The following is a 19118-nucleotide window of genomic DNA, read 5'->3' on the forward strand; positions in this document are numbered from 1 at the left end:
ATGCTGAAACACCCATTTAAACTGCAACATCTGTATTTACGTCTGTTGAAGACATGTTGTTATTAAGTTGAAAAATAGCTATCTCAACAGACTCGTAGGCTTTTCAACTTTGTCTGCTAAGGTAAAAACTCTAACAAAGAGCCTTAGTGCTGTTAAGGACAAATGCTGAGAATTCAAAGAAGACATTCGTTTGAGGGGATGATCTGAGAGGAATTACCACCCTGGATACCAGTGAGGAAATGGCTGGCTTCACAGAAGAGCTGGCTCAGCATTTATAATGATTAAGGTGCTTAGAATTACGCTTTCTTTATTGACTTTTCCAAGCCCTCTCTGTTTTGAAAAACTAAACTGAAGTGCAAAGCATTTTGTTAACTTAATGAAGGATTTCTGACTTGTTTATATCTTCATTACACCTTGTAAGATAGATACACCTGGAAAGAGTATTAGAATAAAACCATGTTGATTCAAAAAAACCCTCCATGAGATGACAGAAGCTGTGGCTGCTATTGATGTTTGGCGTGGGCTCCAGAGAGAGGTATTGAGGCTTCTTCAAATTCTTTCCACTCCTCTGAATTTTATAGACTCAGCAACATTACTTAAAAAAAAAAAAAAAACCAAAAAAAACCCATCAAATAGTTTAAGTGGTAGTCTTACATCGTGCTTTCTGTGACTTTGTCATTCTGATTGACAGAGCTGAGGACTTCTTTCCAGCCCTGTGTGTGTAAGTCCCAAGAAGATAAAAAGAGCCAAAGAAATGGCATAAGGTCACCATGTGTCATGATGTCCTGAGTAGGGAGTGGTGGCCCAGAGAAGTGGAAGGGCAAGATGTCCTCCCAGGGGCAGCCGTCACACTTGTAGAGCAGGACTGTGAAATGCTGAGAGCAAAGGATCTGCAGGAGCTGGCTGGATGCCAGGGCATGCAGGGGCACATGATGAAGCTTCTCCTTTTAGGGGGATAAAGTGTCCTGAGCCCCAGAGTCTCTGAGAGGCTTGAGGAATGGGCTGAGAAGGGTCCATCCTCGGCAGAGCCAGAAGTAAGTGACAGCGGGAACTGGTGTGGTATATGTGTATGTGTATATACAAATTCATGTCCATATCTGTTATTTTGCTTGATTTATAAGAAATAATCCTAATCATAATGCTGTATGTATATTGACTCATTAAATCCTCACAATAGCCTCGAGAGATGAGATAGGCAAATAAGGAAGCCATCTTCTTTCTTGCTTTACAGAGGAGGACACCAAAGATAGAGGCCGTCAGGTGATTAGCCTTAAAACAGGCAAGCATTAATTGTAGGCAAGTCCATGAAAAGGTAGCCGGGCAACATGTCATATGATTAATGGCTTAGAATCTGAAATCAGACAGACTTTTATACCTGGCTCTTCCATAACTGTCATGTTCCCTTAGGAAAGCTACCTAACTTTGAGCCTCAGGTGTCTCAGCTACAAATGAAATAGTGATAAAACACATCTTTGTAGGTGTTTGTAATAATAAAATTAGAAAAAATAGTTAACACAGCAGAAATCCTGGCACAAGCTAAATATTTAATAAACATTGGTAGCTATTTTTATTGTTTTCTGGCATGTTCCCAAGACAGGATCCAGATATAAGAAAAAATAAGGAGCTAGTTGTCAAAAATGGTGTTCAGGTCAGGAACTGGGTTTTGGAAGCAGGGAAAAACCTAGTTATCAGAATTCAAACAAAAAGTAAGATCAGACTTTAGCAGTAGACCACTCTTACTTGCCTACTCACCATCCCTTCTTCCTTCTTTTAGTTAGTAACAGCACCCTACCTTTCCTTTGGGTCACTCTGTTTTCCAAATTATTGGTTGTTGCGCTTCAATGGGGCTCCACTTTCCAGACCATGATGGAGTACCCGACCCAGCCTGGCTGCCTAGAACACCATGTTCTCTGGCTGTGATGTTGGTTTAACTTTGGACATGTGGACTAAACTAATTAGAGTGCATTATGCACTATTTTTTCAAACTAGTGGTAAAGAGGCACTGTCTTTCCACTGGGGCTACAAAGCTACTACAATATAGGTCTGAGGGGCTGGAGGCCATCTTGCTGCCCTGAAGGGAGCACCTTTTTGATGCCGTGAAGTCAACCTGGAGGAATGCAGAGTTGAGAGATAGAGGGAAACTAAGTCCCCGATTACATGGTTTGAGGTAACTGCATAAAACCAGCTCTGCTCCTGGTTGAGGCATTTTTTTTCTTCCTCTTTATAATTGGAGAGTTTTTTAACCTCAATTTCAAAATGTCCTTCTTGTTTAATATCTGGAAATGTCTAGAAAACATGGCCCATCTGTGCCTCAGGTGGGGGCCAAGGTACCCCAAGTCATCTAAGAAGAAGGCTGCAGGGACTCAGAGACAAGCAGCAGCATCTGGACTGTGTGTCCCTCTGTATAAAAGAGGAGTGACATTTCTTCCCTTTCTATTTCAGTTATCGTTTTCTGTCCTCCAACTCCATTTCTTGAAAAATTTTAACTGCTACTGGGAGTTTGTGAAGATACCACTTCATGGGTTCATTGATAAATGACAGGTGATTTTTGCTTTCCTGAGATAGGTTCAATGTGCCGGAGTGTCTTGTGCTCCAGACCTTGAAAGATGAGATTCCTGGAAAATGGCTTAATGTGGGTTATATTGTTCTAACCCACCAACCATTCAGAGAATTTTAATTAAGCTCTGTTGTATTCATCCCTTACTCTTAATAAAGCCCTTTATTTCATAACTCAGTTCAGAATAGTTAAATATTTTGCTTGAAGTACAGCCCCCGCCAATTCACCACACAGGAGGGGTGTACAGTTAAAGGAATTGGTGTAAATGAAAAACCCCTTGAGACTCAGTTGAGTGTCAAGGTCTGAGCTGGGAGGCAGAAAGCCCTGGCTCTAATTTCACCTCTGCCAGGGAGAGACTGGGACAACTCAGCCTTCTTTTCCCAGAGCAAAAATGAGGATGCTGAAATTGGTTTACTTCGTTGAGCACTGGCAGGAAGTATTAGGAAGACAATGTCTTCAAACTATAAAAAATACTTGGAAAAAGTCATCATATTACGTGTAGGGTCATGAAGATTCTCTGATGGAGGCAATTGCATAAGAAAAATGTGTTATTACGGACTCAATAGCTTGCCCAGGGGAAATGCTGGTGTATCCCAAGGACTCTTCTGCTCTGCAAATTATTTGTTCTTCCTTCCAGCGTGATTACATGCTGTTTTACGGAGTCAGCACTTTCTTTGTTTCATTGACCATTGGTTACTTCATTAACTCACTACTTATCTCCTGAGTGTTTTACTATTTGCTCAGCACTACAGATAGAAAAAATGGGTCAAGCATGACTGTTCTTTTATTCAGTCAACATCTATTTATTGAGCACCTACTATGTGCCAAGCAGTACAGATGTAAAGATGGTAGCCATAGTCACTGCCTTCTATAATCTTGCTACTCAAATTGTGGTCAGGGGACCAGGAACATTGTTAGAGAAATAGGAGTTTGTTAGAGAAATACAGACAAACGGAATCAGCTTTTAACCAGGATACTAACAAGATCCCTAGGCAATTTGTATGCACATGAAGGTTTGAGAAGCAGAACTCTAAGAAGACTTATGTCATGGTGAGTTTAGTGGGAAAGTAACGAACTAGTGGTTAAGAAAACTAACCGATACTGGTTGCCAGCTTTCTGCTCTGATGCTTGTAACAGAATGGAAGCAAGTCATTTTTCTATGTTATAACTCAATGTATTATCTTCAAAATAGAAATATTATTATCTACCCTTCCTCCCTCGTGTATTATTATGAAGATGAGATAAGAAAATAGTTGTGAAAGTGTAAGTGTTATCCAAAGCAAGGTATTGCTATTATAACATTTAAAGTTTGGAGAAGCTTCTGTATACTAAGCCTGGCTGCATTGCCAAGGAACTGGAATTTTATTCAGATTTAACAATTGCCTGCATTGTGATTCTGTTAAGGCATTCTTATCTCTACCATTCAGAGATGTGAGTAACAGGCTTGCGAAGGCGCCAGCAGGCAGAGAGGTTCTAGTGCTTGTTAGCTGTAGTTATACGGAAGTTGTTATGCTAGACATTTTATGTATTCAGCTCAATTCAATAAAACTTAATGAGGGCTTGTCTACTTGGAAAAACTTTGGGGTATGGCATGCTTGGTTCCCGCCCTCAAGTGGTGTTTAAGATGGTGAGGTAATATACAAAATAATTGTAATTCATGATACAATAATGTAGATGCACTGAGTGTGGTTCAGACAATAGGTGAAGACATGGGTAGATTTATAAAACAAGATTTGTGAAACAAGAGGACAACAGATTACTTAAAGATTATGTTTTTCTCATCTGCTTCTTTAGCAAACTCACAGGGTGGTTGGGTCATGAGACCTCCCAGGTGCTGGAGAACAGTATCACTAGATTACTGGAAAATGATGACCTGGCTCCAGGTACAAATGCCCTGTCTTAGCCATCAAGTTGCAAAATTCAGACACACAGCACTTAAAATAGAAGCTCTTTTTCTTTCAAACATTTATATTGTTTCTCCAGGAAATGGCTTTCCTACTGCGTGTCTACACTTAGGAGAAATTATTAGATGAAATGAGATTAGGATTTGAATGAAAAAAAATGACCATGTTAAATTGACAAGGACCATCACTGAACCGATACCTTCCTGTCTATATATCCCTTTCCACTTTGCCCCTCTGAACTGCTATTCGTATTCCACAACACAGAATTTGAACACCAAGGGAGTATACCTGGTGAAGCAGCAAAAATTTGGTGATTATCGATAGAGAGCAGAAAATCAATCTGGAGAAATTAAGTTTTCTTACTGAGCACTTAAGCCCTGGGGCAATCACCAGACTGAATTCCCCCCTCAAAGGCTAAGCTGATCCCCGTCAGCTTTAAATCCCTTAGCCCTCCTATTAAAACTGTTTCATATGGTAAAGTGAATTAATTGGCTGTTTAGTAAGCCAAAGGCTCTCGATTTCCTACCTTTGCTGATTCAGCAGATTCTCATCTAAGTGAGATTTAAGAGACTGGAGTCTACTGAGAGAAAAAGTGGGGGTGTTCAGGAAGCCCGCTATTTTGTTGGTTATGCTTCCCCAGCCATAAAATATTCCATAGCATTGTGAAAATGATCAATTTCAGCCTCCAGAATCACAGAGGCTGGGAGCAGTCTCAAATGGGAATGCAGAGATCTGAATTATACTTTAGGCTCTATAAGTTAATTGCCTTTTTTGTCTTTCTCTCTCCTGTCTTCTTTCTCTTTCTCTCTCTTTTAGAGACAGGGTCTTGCTCTGTCACCCAAGCTCTAGTGTAGTGGCTACAGTGATCATAGATCACTATAAGCTCAAACTTCTGGGCTCAGGTGATCCTCCTGTCTCAGCCTCCTGAATAGCTGGGACTACAGGCTTGTGCCACCATGCCTGGCTAATTTTTAAATTTTATTTTTTGTTTATAATTTTAATTTTAATTTTTTGTAGATGTGGGGGTCTCATTCTGTTGACCAGGCTGGTCTTGAACTCCTGGTCTCAAGCTATCCTCCTGCCTTGGCCTTCCAAACTGTTGGGATTACAGGTGTGATTCACAGTTCTCATCTAACCTTCTTTGTCTTCTTAAATAGAAAACCAGCAGGAGGAACTGCTCTAGTTGATATATGATGTAAAGTGAAAATTGTGAAAGGTTGTCTTTGCCAAGCATCATCCCTGTCTGCCATTTTGATCCTCTTTTTTCCCCATCAATCTTCTGCTCTAATTTTCTTTGTTCCTTTTTGGGGTACTTCTTCTCTTGTCCTACTGCCATTTTGAACTCCCTTGGTCACACTGCCAAGCTCTTCACCAATTTTGCACTTTATTAGCAGCAGTAAGTATTCTCTTTACAATCATTCTTTCGTTATTACAATTTTATTTCCCTCCACAAATAAGCATTGAGCACCATCAGAAGACAAACATATGTTTTTTCCTCAGTGAAAGTCCTTTTGGGTGAGAAAGTCATATGCCAATCAAGCAAATTAGTGAAATAGGTTAATTTCAGTTACCAATAAATGCAAAACAGTTCAACAGTTGGAGGCCTGAAGATGAGGGTGAAGGATTAGGAGCCACTTCCTGCAGAGTGGATAGGGAAGAGCTCATTGAGGCTGTGGCATATGAACTGAGACCTAATCAATGAGGAGGGGCCAGCTGTTCTGAGATCTGGGGAGGCTCATTCCATAGAGAGGAAATGCAGATGCAAAGTCATTGGAAGTGCTTGAGGGTAGGCTGACAGGAAGGGGAATTCTGGGACTTGTCTGGAAGTTGCATTTGCAGAGCAAGCACATTGCTTTTGCTTATATTGTGTGTTGGTTGTGTGCTTATATTATGAGTGGCTTAAGGAGGGTTTGTAGAGATTTTTATGGAGGGGAGAAGAGCTCCCCTTCCAAACTTCTGTACGCCCTTTCTTGAAGACTTCGGCAAAGACTGAGATAAAAACAAGAAATGATAATAGGACCTGTGTGGTTGGGGTTTGCTGTGTTTGGGCAAGGTGGCATGACCTAAGGCCTGAGAAGTCTACAAGACCTTATAGGTAGGCAGTGATGACAAGATGTTTGAATTTTGTTCTGAGTGTGATGGGATGGCACTGGAGGGCTTTGATTAGAAGTGACAGAATGGTGATTTTCATGTTTTGATCTAAAAAATACCCAATTCACAGGCTGGTCCAGAATATGATTAAACTGAACTAAAATACTAAAACAATCCTGATTTCACGGACAATTGAAATTCTGTATAATTATCATTTATGATTATGGAAGCTAGGAATGTCATATTATTTGACTCCTGTTCATAAGGCAATGGCTCAGATGAAATGCAAGATAGAATAAAGGCAATTCTAAGTATCTTAGCTGTAATGTACTCTTTCTATTCTGCTCCAAAAAACATATCAGAATGCATGAGTAGCATAATTAGGGGTACTACTGTCAGGTGTGCCTGGATTTTATATAAAGAATTAGAATTAGAACTGTTCATTACACATTGCTCCCAGTATGCCTTCCAGACTGGTAGGTAACCTGTCTGTCCTTGAAGTTACTCTCTTTCTTCTTGCCACCATCAAAGTCTATTCTCAGATACCCATCATAGTGAAATAAGAAAACTTCTGATAGTTTAGTTTACAGTCAAGTGTCCATAGGAGACAGTGACTTAATATGTTTATTTTCTAAGAATGTGCATTTGAATAGGAGCAATGGTTTCATGTGAGTGAGTGCAGGCATGAGTCAGGGTTATAGTAGGCCAGTATTTGGGCAAGAGCCCTTCTTAGAAGTCCTGAAACTACCCCACCTATACAATACTGATGTTTTAGAACACTGTTTCTTCCTACCACCTTGTGGCTTCTACACTCTTGAAAATGAATGCCGTAGCCCTCCAGAAATGCCTGAGACTCAAAAGGTAATGAAAAATAATTTGTAGCTATCAGCATTTTTGTCTTTCCTAGGAAAGGGCCATCTTTAGAATAATTTCTCTTTATATGAAGCAAAGGGGCTCTTCTGAATAATACAAAACCACTAACAGTTGAAACAATAGCTGATACTGTGGTATTTTCTGTGTGCCAGACTCTCTTCTAAGCACTTATTTATATTAACTTATTTAATCCTGCAACAACTCTGTGTAACAGGTATTATTGTCATCCCCATTTTATGAACAACAAAAAAAGACAGTTATGGTAAATTCGTATACTCTAAATATGTGGATAATTTGGGAGTTCTGAATATGTAACATCCCCTCAGTAAGAGCTTCACACAGAGTCAGATCCCAGAGGATGCGATTTATTAATTACTAAACTCATTTCTGCAGAATGCAGCAAAGGCTTCCACTGTTGGGAAGGAAGATGCTTTATCAAAAAATTTTAGTCTTGTTAGAGAGTGCAGTAAAGCTATGGAGAGGTTTTCAACTTTTAATTATTGAACAGCGAAATAGAATTTCAGATGAATCCCCCAGATGTAATTTATATTGTAATGTTTTACACTGCTTTATGTACAGATGTCAGGAAAGATGGTTCTAAATGAATTTTATAGGACTTAAGGGAGAGCTTGCGGTTCTAGCTCTAGGGATGAAGGCCTGTCTTCATCTCAGCAGGGAGCTACAAGCATCTCACGAACCAATATGATGAAATCTTCTTTAAAACCTGAAAAGGCCAAAGGTAAAAAGTCCATTCAGACTAAATATTTGACATCTAAGGTAAAACTGTAAGTTAACACTAACAACAAGGTCTGTCTCTTCTTTTTCTTTTTTATTATGTTTGTCTTTTCCTTATGAACATGAGCAAGAATTTGTTTGTTAGAGGTCACCAAAATTGTGTGATTACTCTTGCTCTAACTTCTTAAGGAGTTAGCTCTTGCAAATTTAACTCAGAAACATTTTGGGTTACTTTTCCAGTTCAGATGATATACCTTCTCTCTGTCTCAAAAACAAACAAATAAAAAAAGCCTTTGCAAAATAACAGTTGCTCACAGATAAAATAAAAGCAACTGCCCATCTGTCATCATTGGTCTTTTAAAACCGCAAGTTGTCTTTCTAATTTCTCTTCAACTTTTGACATACAACTCAAAACACCTTTTCACAGACAGGTTATATGGCTATTTCAAATACTGTCTAAAAACTCTGTAAAGAGATTTGATTAAATTGGAAGCACAGATGACTGATACTCTTAAAATAATTGCTGCCTTAGTGATTCAACATGTGAGCTCTGCCATTTATTACACTTTTAAGTGAACTAATCTAAATTAAAATCTTCTAAGATCAATAGCTCATTTTTTTAAACCATGGAGCATTCTTAATGCATTGCCAAGCCAGATAAGTCATATTTTCAGACCTTGAAAATCTACAGCAGCCTAATGTATATTTGGTAACATATTTTACAGCAGGCTCCTTTTATTTTTTGTACAAATATATTAAAAAATAGTCATTCCAAGTGTGTCTCTAAACACATCTAGTTCCTTTTCCAAGCATACCTCCTCACGTGAAAGATACCATTATTATCTTTTGATGTATAAAACTAATCAATCTGGTCTTTTATTAACTGAACAATTTGAGTCATTCATCTGCATTGCTGTCAGGTGATGGTAACATTCTGGCAAATTTATAGAAAGAAAATAGTGTAAACAATTCAGTTAACATCAAAACTCACTCAAAGATGTGGTGTTGGAAATGAGGCAAATTCCTATGGGCTTCTGAGACAGGCCTAATGTCTGTGGGGATTTGGACTGGGTAGAAGTCAACAAAGTCAGCCTCCTTTTGTTTGGCTTCCATGGTAAGGAATATAGAGGTCTAATTTGAAAAGGACAATCCAAGTTTTGGTTACCTATATCAGAAATGGTGTTCTGGAAAAGGTTCCAGATAGGCTCTACCTGTAGGCTAAGAGAAACTTGAATGTGATGCTGAGATACTGTGAGGCTAGCAGTAAACAATCATCTGAAAGATCCATTATATTCACAAAGCAACTCCCAGCTTTGACTGTTGTCTCCAGCACCCTTAGTTCATCTGTTTTGTGTTAGGGAATTACTGGAGACCCACCTTGGGCTAGAATCTTTGGGGAGTCAGTCCATATTGCCTTTTTTCCCCATCTTCATAATTTAGATTGAGTTTCTAAAGGAAAGAGGAAAGGAGACTGCTGGCCAATGCCAGGATTTTGGCTGCTGAAGTATCCTCCCCATTTGCCACGCCCACATTAGTCCAAGAAGTAGTCAAGGGGAATGAGAGAAGACTACATTCTTTTAGGAATTATTCTACGTGATCACCCCTTCAATCACTCTACTTTTGTGCCACAACCTCCCCTGCCCCACTTTACTCCCATATCACATCATCTGGGTGTATGCATAATCATTAAGTTTAAGTTTTATTCTGCATGGCTAATATCATATAACACCTTATCCTTAAAACCCTTGCAGGAGACAGAGCGTTTTGGGGGATGGTAGAAGCTGTAATACAGCAGTGCTATATTAAGGTAAAATGTAAGGTGTTTTTAAAAATAAATTCATTAAAGTTGCAGGATATAAAATCAACATATAAAAACCAGTTATGTTTCTATACATCTATACACTGACCATGAACCGTCAGAAAAGGAAATTAAGAAAACAATCCCATTTACAATAGCATCAAGAATAAAATACTTAGAAATAAACCAGAGGTAAAAGACTTATATGCTGAAAACAACAAAACATAGATGAAAGAAAAGACATAAGTAAATAAAAAGACATCCTGTGCTTATGAATTGGAAGACTTAATATTGTTCAAATGTGCATACTACCCAAAGTGACTAACAAATTCAATGCAATTTCTATCAAAATTACAATGGCATTTTTTGCAGAAATAGAAAAAATCCTATAATTTGTATGGAAACATAAATGACCTAAAATAACTAAAGTAATCTTGAGAAAGAAAAAATGAAGGTATCACACTTTCTGATTTCAAAACATATTTCATATCCATAGTAACTAAAACAGTATAGTACTTCCATAAAGGCAGATATATAGACCGATGGAACAGAATAGAGATCCCAGAAATAAACCAACACATATATAGTGAACTGATCTTTGACAAGGTTGCCAAAAATACATGATGGGGAAGGGATAGTGTCTTTAACAAATGATGTTGGAAAAACTCAATTACAACATGCAAAAGAATGAAATTGCACCCTTATTTTAAACCATACACAAAAATCAACTCAAAATGGGTTAAAGATTTTAACATAAGATCTGAAATGGAAGCAACCTTAGGGGGAAAACTTTACAGTATTGGTCTTGGCAATGATTTGTTTGTTATGACAGCAAAAGCATAGGCAACATAAGCTAAAATGGACTAGTGAGACTACGTCAAATTAAAAATCTTCTGCACAACAAGGGACACAATCAACAGAATAAAAAAGGCTACCTACATATTAAAGGAAAATGTTTGCAAACCATATATCTGATATGGGGTTAATATCTAAAATATATAGGGAACTTCTACAGAAAAAAACCCTAAAATCAACAAAAACCCATCATCCCTGAACCCAAATTACCTGGTTTTAAAAAGGGGCAAAGGACTTGAATAGACATTTCTCCAAAAAATACATTCAAAGGGCCAATAGGTATATGAAAAGATGCTCAATATCACTAATCATCAGAAAAATGCACATCAAAAACCACAGTGAGATATCACCTCATACCTATTAGGATGGCCATCAAAAGCAAATAAACACACACATACACACAAAATAAGTGTCGCTGAGGTTGTGGAGAAATTGGAACCCTTACTCACAGTCAGTGGGAATGTACAGTGTTATAGCCACTATGGAAAATAATAATATGAAGGTTCCTCAATAAATTAGAAATAGAACTATGGTGATCCAGCAATCATACTTCTAAGTATTTATCCCAAATAATAGAAATCAGTTGCATTCCCGTGTTTACTGAAGCATTTTTCACAATAGCCAAGATGTGGAAGTAGCCTAAACGTTCATTAATGGATGAATGGATAATGAAAACATGGTGTATACATACAATGGAATATTATTCAGTCTTAAAAAGGAAAGGGATCCTGCTGTCTTAGTCCATTCAGACTAATGTAACAAAACACCATAAACCAGGCTGCTGATACACCACAGACATCTATTTCTCACAGTTCTAGAGGGTGGGAATCCAAGATCATGACACTGGCAGATTCAGTGTCTGGGGAGGGCCCACTTTCTAGTTCCCAGATGGTGCCGTCTTGCTGAATCCTCACATGATTCTGTCTGGTGCCTCTTTTATAAGGACACCAGTCTCATTCATGAGGACTCTGCCCTTATGAACTGAATCACCTCCCAAAGATGCCGCCTCCTAATACTATCACATTGGTGATTCGATTTAAACATGAATTGGAGGGGTACACAAATATTCAGCCTGTAGCACCTACCTACGCTGCAACGTGGATGAACCTTGAAGACATTCTAAGTGAAATAAGCCAGTCACAAAAGGACAAATACTGCATGATTCCATTTATACGAGGTGTCTAAAATAGTCAAACTCAGAAGCAAAAAGTAGAATGATAGTTGCCAGGGATTGTGGGGGAGGGGGAAACGGTGAGTTGCTGTTGAGTGGGTATGAAGTTTCCGTTAAACAACATGGAAAAGTTCTCAAGACCTAAACATGATGCTGATAGTTTACAATACTATACACTCAGAAAAATGTGCTAAGAGAGTAGGTCTCATGTTTTTCACAATAAAAAACATATACAATGTAGTGTGTCAGTGTCCTCTATGATATGCGGAATTTAACTGAAATGGAAATCAGGTATTAGAGTGGTCCTTTTTATGTCATATTGCTTTATTGGGTGTTTATACTTAGGCTAATTACTAATTAGTAACAGGCTTAGAAGCAGTGATAAGACTGGCCTTTGTATGGCCTGTAGACTTATTCTAATTGCTTTATAGTAGGATTGTATGTGGAAAATTGAGATTAAGAGAACTGCTTACAACTGCAACATTTAGGCCCTGACATCCTTTAATAATAGGTGACATGTCTTGAGAGCTTATGAAGTGTTAGGCACTATTCTAAGCACTATTCATTCAATATCTCCCTTGATAATTACAGCAATACAGTAAGTTGGATACTATTATAATTGTCAACCTTTTACATGTAAGGAAACTGATTAAATCACTTTCCCAAAGTTATCTAGCTCATGAATGGCAGAACTGGGATTCAAACCCAGGCCTTTCACCTACAAGGCTTGTAACTCTTAACCATCCAATCTTTCCCTCTCCTTGTCTGTTCTCTTCATTGCTTCCAAGAGCTGGGCTTACCATCTACAAGCGCTTTTCATCTGAGTACTGACATCTACGGTGGCCCCAGATGAATGCACAGTTGAGGCAGGTAATTTTAAACATTGTTTTACTCTCTTTTAGTAGAACCTGGTTATAGGCCACATGCCACACTCGAGCTCTGGGTGTTTTAGTGAAGACCTCCCTTATTGAAGTCTAAGTCTCTTTTTTGGCAAGGATCACAGAGCTTTGTCATGTCTTTGGCGTCCTGGTTGAAGACCAGACTCTGCTTTTTTTCCACAGAGGACCACAGTCTCCTTTCCCCTCCATGGACTCTGCTCCTGTGTTTAGAAATCCTTAAGTAAATTGCTTCCCAAATCATGATGGAGCTTGTGATGGTCTTTGAAATGTACTGGGCATTCCTTTATATTATTAGAATATCCATTGGAGAGGAACCAGTTGGACTTATTCACTGTTGCACCTTTGTCACTAAACCCATTGCTTGGCATGGACCAGGCATGTAATGAATATTTGTTGAATGAATTAATGGGAAGTTTCTCCATCTTCTGTCTTACCGTAGAGGGCAGACCTCAGGTCAGGCTTCATCTCCTTTACTTTCATCATTTGCTCCTTGCCACTGGGAAACTAACCATCCTCTTCTGGGTCTAAGTTTTAATAATGGCGACAGACAGAATGTGTTTACATTTAAACCTTCTCATTTACTCAGATGACACAGAGACTAAAGGTGTACTCCCTGACCAGAAACCTTCATGTTTTAAAAATGTAATCTAGCTGATTTTATGCAATGCATAAACAGACATCAGAATGAGACTAATGGATGACATTTACATAAACAGGCTATCAATATTAAAATAGCATGAAGGAATCTTTAAATGTAGCATTAATTAGAAACCTGAACTAATTTCATTATTAGGCATTGATACCCTGGGAAAATGATCATACTTCTTGAAATGCGGAAATAGAAGTTTATAAGGTATCTTATGTGTGAAGAGTAATATAAAAGTTTCATAATGTAAAGCAATATTTGATTTAAAAAATTATACTTTATAGCAATTACATATTTTACTTTGTCATTTTTAACAGCTTTTTTGAGGTATAATTCACCTACAATAAAGTTCACTTAAGTGTATAATTCAGTGATTTTTAGCAAATTGACTAGAGTTGTACAATATCACCACATTTTAATTTTTTAACACAATATGTCATTCTTAATGTGTTTCACATTAAGATCTGCTGTACGACATAGTTAGAGTTGCTTATTTTAATTTCTCAATTCATTTATAAATGACTGAAAGGACACTAAAGATTTTGGAAACTGTTGATGAGGAAATTGAACAAAGAGCTTGCATCAGGTATTGGCTAGTGCAGTTGGTATGTTAACTTGCTGTGGGGAATCCTCTCATCTCTTACCCTTGGTGTGCACATTTTTATATCTTTGAGAAGCAAGTGCCTGATTAATTTCAACATGATAGACTCTTGACAGGAGATGTCCCAGGAGAGGCAAAGCTGGGGAAGGGTGTGGATGGGAGTTAGGACCAACTGATTCCCAGGAACACATTTTCCAAAAGTAGTGCCTTTTCATGCATTCAGACTCGTATAGATTATTGTGAAAGGATATAACCTGTTTTATGAGCTCATTCCTGTGATTGTAAAAACTGGTCTAGGAAAATGAATCTTTAGTTATAGGGAGAGGGGAGTAAAGGATTGTGCCATGCTTTTACAATAAGAATATTATATTAGTCAGAAGAGACTAGTTGATGCTGCACAAACAAATGAGCAACAGATCTCAGATGCTCACAGCTACAAAGATTTGCTTCCCCTCATGTTACAAACCCAATGCAGGTCAGTAGAGAGGCTCTGCTGATTCATTGTTACAATTCCGGCACCCGGGCTCATGCAAGCTCAATTTCAACACAGGCTTTCATGGTTGCCAGAGCAGGCAAAATCAGTGCTGTGGGATCTCACATTGGCATTTAAATACCTCAACCAGAAAGTAATTCATATGACTTTCACTCCATTGGGAAGAATTAGCAATACGACCACATCCAATTTCCAATCTCAAAAGGGCAGAGAAGTCCTCCCTTGTGTCCAGAAAAAAAGAAAAGAAAAAAAAAAAAAAAAAAGAAAATCAGTGAATAACGGTAAAGGAACAGAAAATCCAATACTGCGTGTTCTCACAAGTGGGAGCTAAACATTGAACACATATGTACATAAATATAAGAACCATAGACACTGTGGACTACTAGATGGGGGAGGGTGTGGGCTGAAAAACTACTTACTGGGTACTATGCTTACTACCCGGATGACAGGATCCATACCCGAAACCTCAGCATCGCACAATATCCCCATGTAATGTACCTGCACATGTACCCCTTGTATCTAAAATAAAAGTTGAAATAAAAAATCAGTAAAGATTGTTACATATATAGCATCTAATGAAATGAAGGAAAACATCCACAATAAAAAAATATTGAGATACCAAAATTATAACATCAGAGTTTCTTTTTAGTGAAAGAACTCTTTTCATTTGGGAAAATAATTTGATAGGCATTTGCGGGTGAGGGTTAAGAACTAACAAACTGAGCAACTGATCTCCAGATAGTTTAATCAGAATATATACAAGATTTTTATCAGAATAAGAAGTTTTGGTGTTGCCATGATTGCATTTGAGATTCTTGAATCCAGTCTCCAAATTTGGATATGTAATTTTGTCTTATGCATTTTTGTAATTTTCATTTATTCCATTCTTTTACAGTTTTTATCATTCTGTCTCCATTTTACATCAGCCCAGATTTGTGTGACTCTAATGTGGTCGGCAGAGGAACCAGTAGTTTATGCCACTAATTTCTATTCCTACTTCTTGAGCCTCAGACAGCGCTAACATGTTAGGAATGTCTTTTTAGCTCAAGAGAAAAATTCACCAAGTATTTTTGTGAATGGAGATGTGTATGGGAAACTTGTGCTCTTAGCAGGAGTGGCACTATGAGGGAGCTCCACCAGCAGCATCTCCTGAGGTCGGAAAATGAATGTGGCTAGGATGCTTGGAAATGAAAAGCTTCCTGCTCCAGATTTCGCCAGGTGGTTGTGCCCTTTACTAATTTCAGCTGCAGTTACAAGAATGATAAAATGGAAAAATAAATATTTGTGCAATGACTGAGAAAAGCCAATTAGTTTTGCACCAATGAGAAATAATGTAGAACTCCTCATGTCTCATAACAAATTGACTCTCTCCGCATGTATTTAAGAGTGCATACAGTACAAATGTACTTGAATTTAAATAGCACTAGAGTAAAACATATTCTGCAAGTTTTAGTAAAAAAAAAATGAGATAATATAATTTCTGTACTTTAGGAAGAAAAAATATTAAAATAGGATCTGTAATAATAGGATCTGGGTGTATAATAACTGATCTAGTGAATGTCAGAGTTTCTTGTTTTCTCCCAGAATGCATCAACTTCAATGATCTTCTCTCTCTAGCTGTGTTTTTCCTCCCTCAAGGAAGCACAGAAGAAACTATAACCTGCCAGTTATCAGTGCAATTTCAAGCTTAATATTCTTGCCAACTCCAAATATTATTATTCTTTATGGCAAAGAAGTCCAATTGAGTATAACTTTTTCTCCATGTTTGTTGACTTGACAACTAGATCTCAAAGTACTTTGTGATTTTCTTTTTTATTTGATGAGGCAGAAATGCCTACATGATAACAGGCTGGTTTTATATAGGAAGTATTAATATGAAGTCTTTCTTTATTAAGCAATTACTATGAGCTTTATATATAAAATTTACTTTAAATCATTGCATTTAATTTTTATAACTATCTTAGAGAGATTAGAATTAGAGAAAAATCATTTATCCCCATTTTATATGTAAGAAAACAGGTTCAGAAAGATTTTGATTACCCGGTTGGTGAATGGTACCCAAGTCTTCTGACTTCAGAGGCTTTACTCTGAATCACTCACTATGTAATGGCTTTCTCATCAGTACATTCTATCCATCATCCACCAATCCATCCATCTATCCATCCATTTATTGATTTATAAAAAATATATTCTTCATCCATCATATTCCAGATACCATTTATGAAGAACTGGGGAAACAACAGTGTGAAAACAGCCAAAGCCCCTGGCCACTAACAACTTGTGTTCTCATAGGAGTAGATGAGAAACAAACACAAAATTAAAGAGGGAAGAGAGAGAGCAATAAGGGTGCTGAAAGGGATGAAGAGCGGTGTGGAAAGGAAAAACTAGAAATGGCTGAGCTCACTGTGCTTCTCACAGGGGGATGTGAGAGGCGCTGTCTGAGGAGGTGATACGTGGCAGGATAAGAATGCAGCATCTGTGTGCACAGCCAGCGGGAGAGCACATGTTCCAGGCAAACCCAACAGTACTGGGTGTCTAATAGTGCCATTTCCAGGTAACTGAAGCTTACTCTTGAGTGCCAATTTTAAAAGCAAAGTAGCCAGTTCAGTGGAAACTGTCTACAATTCATTACATACCATACTGCTCTCTAGAACAGAGGCCACCGGACCTGTCCTTGAGTTTTTGTTTATGAGATGATCCACAGGTACATAAATGTATTCCTTTTAGCTAAGCATCTCTAAAGCATAATTGGTATGTGTTCCAAATTATTTTTGAAACCTAGGAAAAAGAAGTCTCATGGAAGTTCTTAGGGAAAAATGATGGGCAGTTCACACTTATAATTAGTCTTTTCACATTATTTAATGTTTTAAATTACTTTTTCTTTGGTAATCTTCCCATTTCCTCTCATCTACTGAATAATAAGCTGCTGAGTGTTTGTAAACACTATGCTGAAGAGCAATAACTAAAACTCTTCATGAAAGAGATCTGTAGTGTAGAGCAACAAAGATAATGTTGCCCTTAGGTTGCTGGAAGAGACGTTATTTCTTGTGCTGTCATTGTCTCTCACAATTAGATTAAGCAGGCAAAGATTCATCATCTTGTGACATTTTCCTGAAAGACAGGAAAATATTTGAATTTATGTGACAAAGTAAATGTTTCATTTGTCTAACTGTTCAGCACAATGTTATTAGTTTGTGTCTCTAATTCCAGGCTCTAGAGAGTATTAAAGCCATGAGAAATTATCAGATGCTGTGGGATGTGGGATGTTGTTTTTGATTGACAGAGTCAGATCTAATAATCCCAAGGGCTAAGATAGGTGTTTCTAATTTTTAGTGTTAATACTGAAGGTAACCGGCCTGGAGGTATTCACTTTTTTCCTTCCTCAGTCTTGATTCTGGTTTTATGAATGAATTTATACACCTTAAGGATAAAATGTTGGCAATGCCGTGTGACCTGTTGCTAGTTTGCAGTGAGTTGTATATCACCCCGTACCAAATGTATTTCTTTTCGAAGGTAATTCTCTCTTATATTATAAATTCTCAGAGAGCAGAAGTTACATCTGTCTAAATTGCTTGAGTATCGCATCAGCTTAGAGCTTAGCCATTAGAAGTAGGAATTTTGTTAAGGCATGGATAGAAGAGGACGTGGCGATTGTTGGGTTGAGCAGTTACCTGAGTTATCTCCTGGGCTCCTTGCTTGTTTCTTTCAGTTTTCTCCCAGTGAAAAACCACTTCTGTGAACTGTAGCCTGTTCAATCTGCTAGTAAGCAAGAGGTGAGTGAGAAGTGGGCATGCACTTGCTGACTTATGGGGAATTATGGCACAGCAGTCACAGTTATCACACCTTCCCAGTCCAGGAGGCAGAGGACTGGGAGTTTCCTAGCAGCCGCCACAGGAAAGGAAATAGTCTCATTATTGATGCTTCATTACTGATGCTACCTTATAGTCACCAGACTGCTGTCTGGCAAATTTGGTATAAAAAGGTGTGTGTGTGTGTGTGTGTGTGTGTGTGTGTGTGTCTGTGTGTCTGTGTCTGTGTCTGTGGGCATGCTCATAAATACACAAAGAATTTTATAAAGACATTCAGAATATTTTTTAAAAAAAATCATATGTTCCCTGTGTTGTTGCCCAGGGTAACAAGAAGACTTGCTCTCCATTGTCTACGCTTGTGAAACTTAAAACGCCTTGCTGAGCACGTGTTACTTTTTAAATTAAAATGTTAAAAGTTTTATTTAGCTGGCAGTTTATTGGTAGTACATTTTATTTATTCTAGTGAGAAATGACTTCTCAATCCTTAGCGTAGTGTACACAACAAAATACTTGGGAAGTGTTTCCTTTAGTCTGAAGGAGAAAGGGGATTATTTTTTTACTGACAAGAGCCTTCTGAGGTTTCACAGCGGTGTCATTCACTTTTTTTCTGGTTAGGAAACTGGGGTGGAAAGAAGCAAACATATTCAGTGACACACTGAAAATCAGTGAGACGGAAAGAATTCGAA

At 38.0% G+C, this 19118-nt stretch overlaps 1 long non-coding RNA gene across 2 annotated transcripts; it reads right to left on the reverse strand.

Moving 5' to 3' along the window:
- Positions 1-5882: 5882 nt before the first annotated feature.
- On the reverse strand, positions 5883-18458 carry LOC144330846 (uncharacterized). Of its 2 annotated transcripts, none has more exons than XR_013397409.1 (3): positions 18295-18458; positions 15043-15142; positions 5883-8149 (listed from the first exon to the last, which is right to left on the reverse strand). It is a non-coding gene; the product is annotated as an uncharacterized LOC144330846 (long non-coding RNA). The 2 variants fall into 2 exon arrangements; XR_013397410.1 differs by lacking the exon at positions 5883-8149 and adding an exon at positions 12859-14844.
- Between the last annotated feature and the right edge of the window lie 660 nt (positions 18459-19118).

This window comes from Macaca mulatta, chromosome 8 (assembly GCF_049350105.2).
Source record: "Macaca mulatta isolate MMU2019108-1 chromosome 8, T2T-MMU8v2.0, whole genome shotgun sequence".
NCBI classification, from domain to species: Eukaryota; Metazoa; Chordata; class Mammalia; order Primates; family Cercopithecidae; genus Macaca; species Macaca mulatta.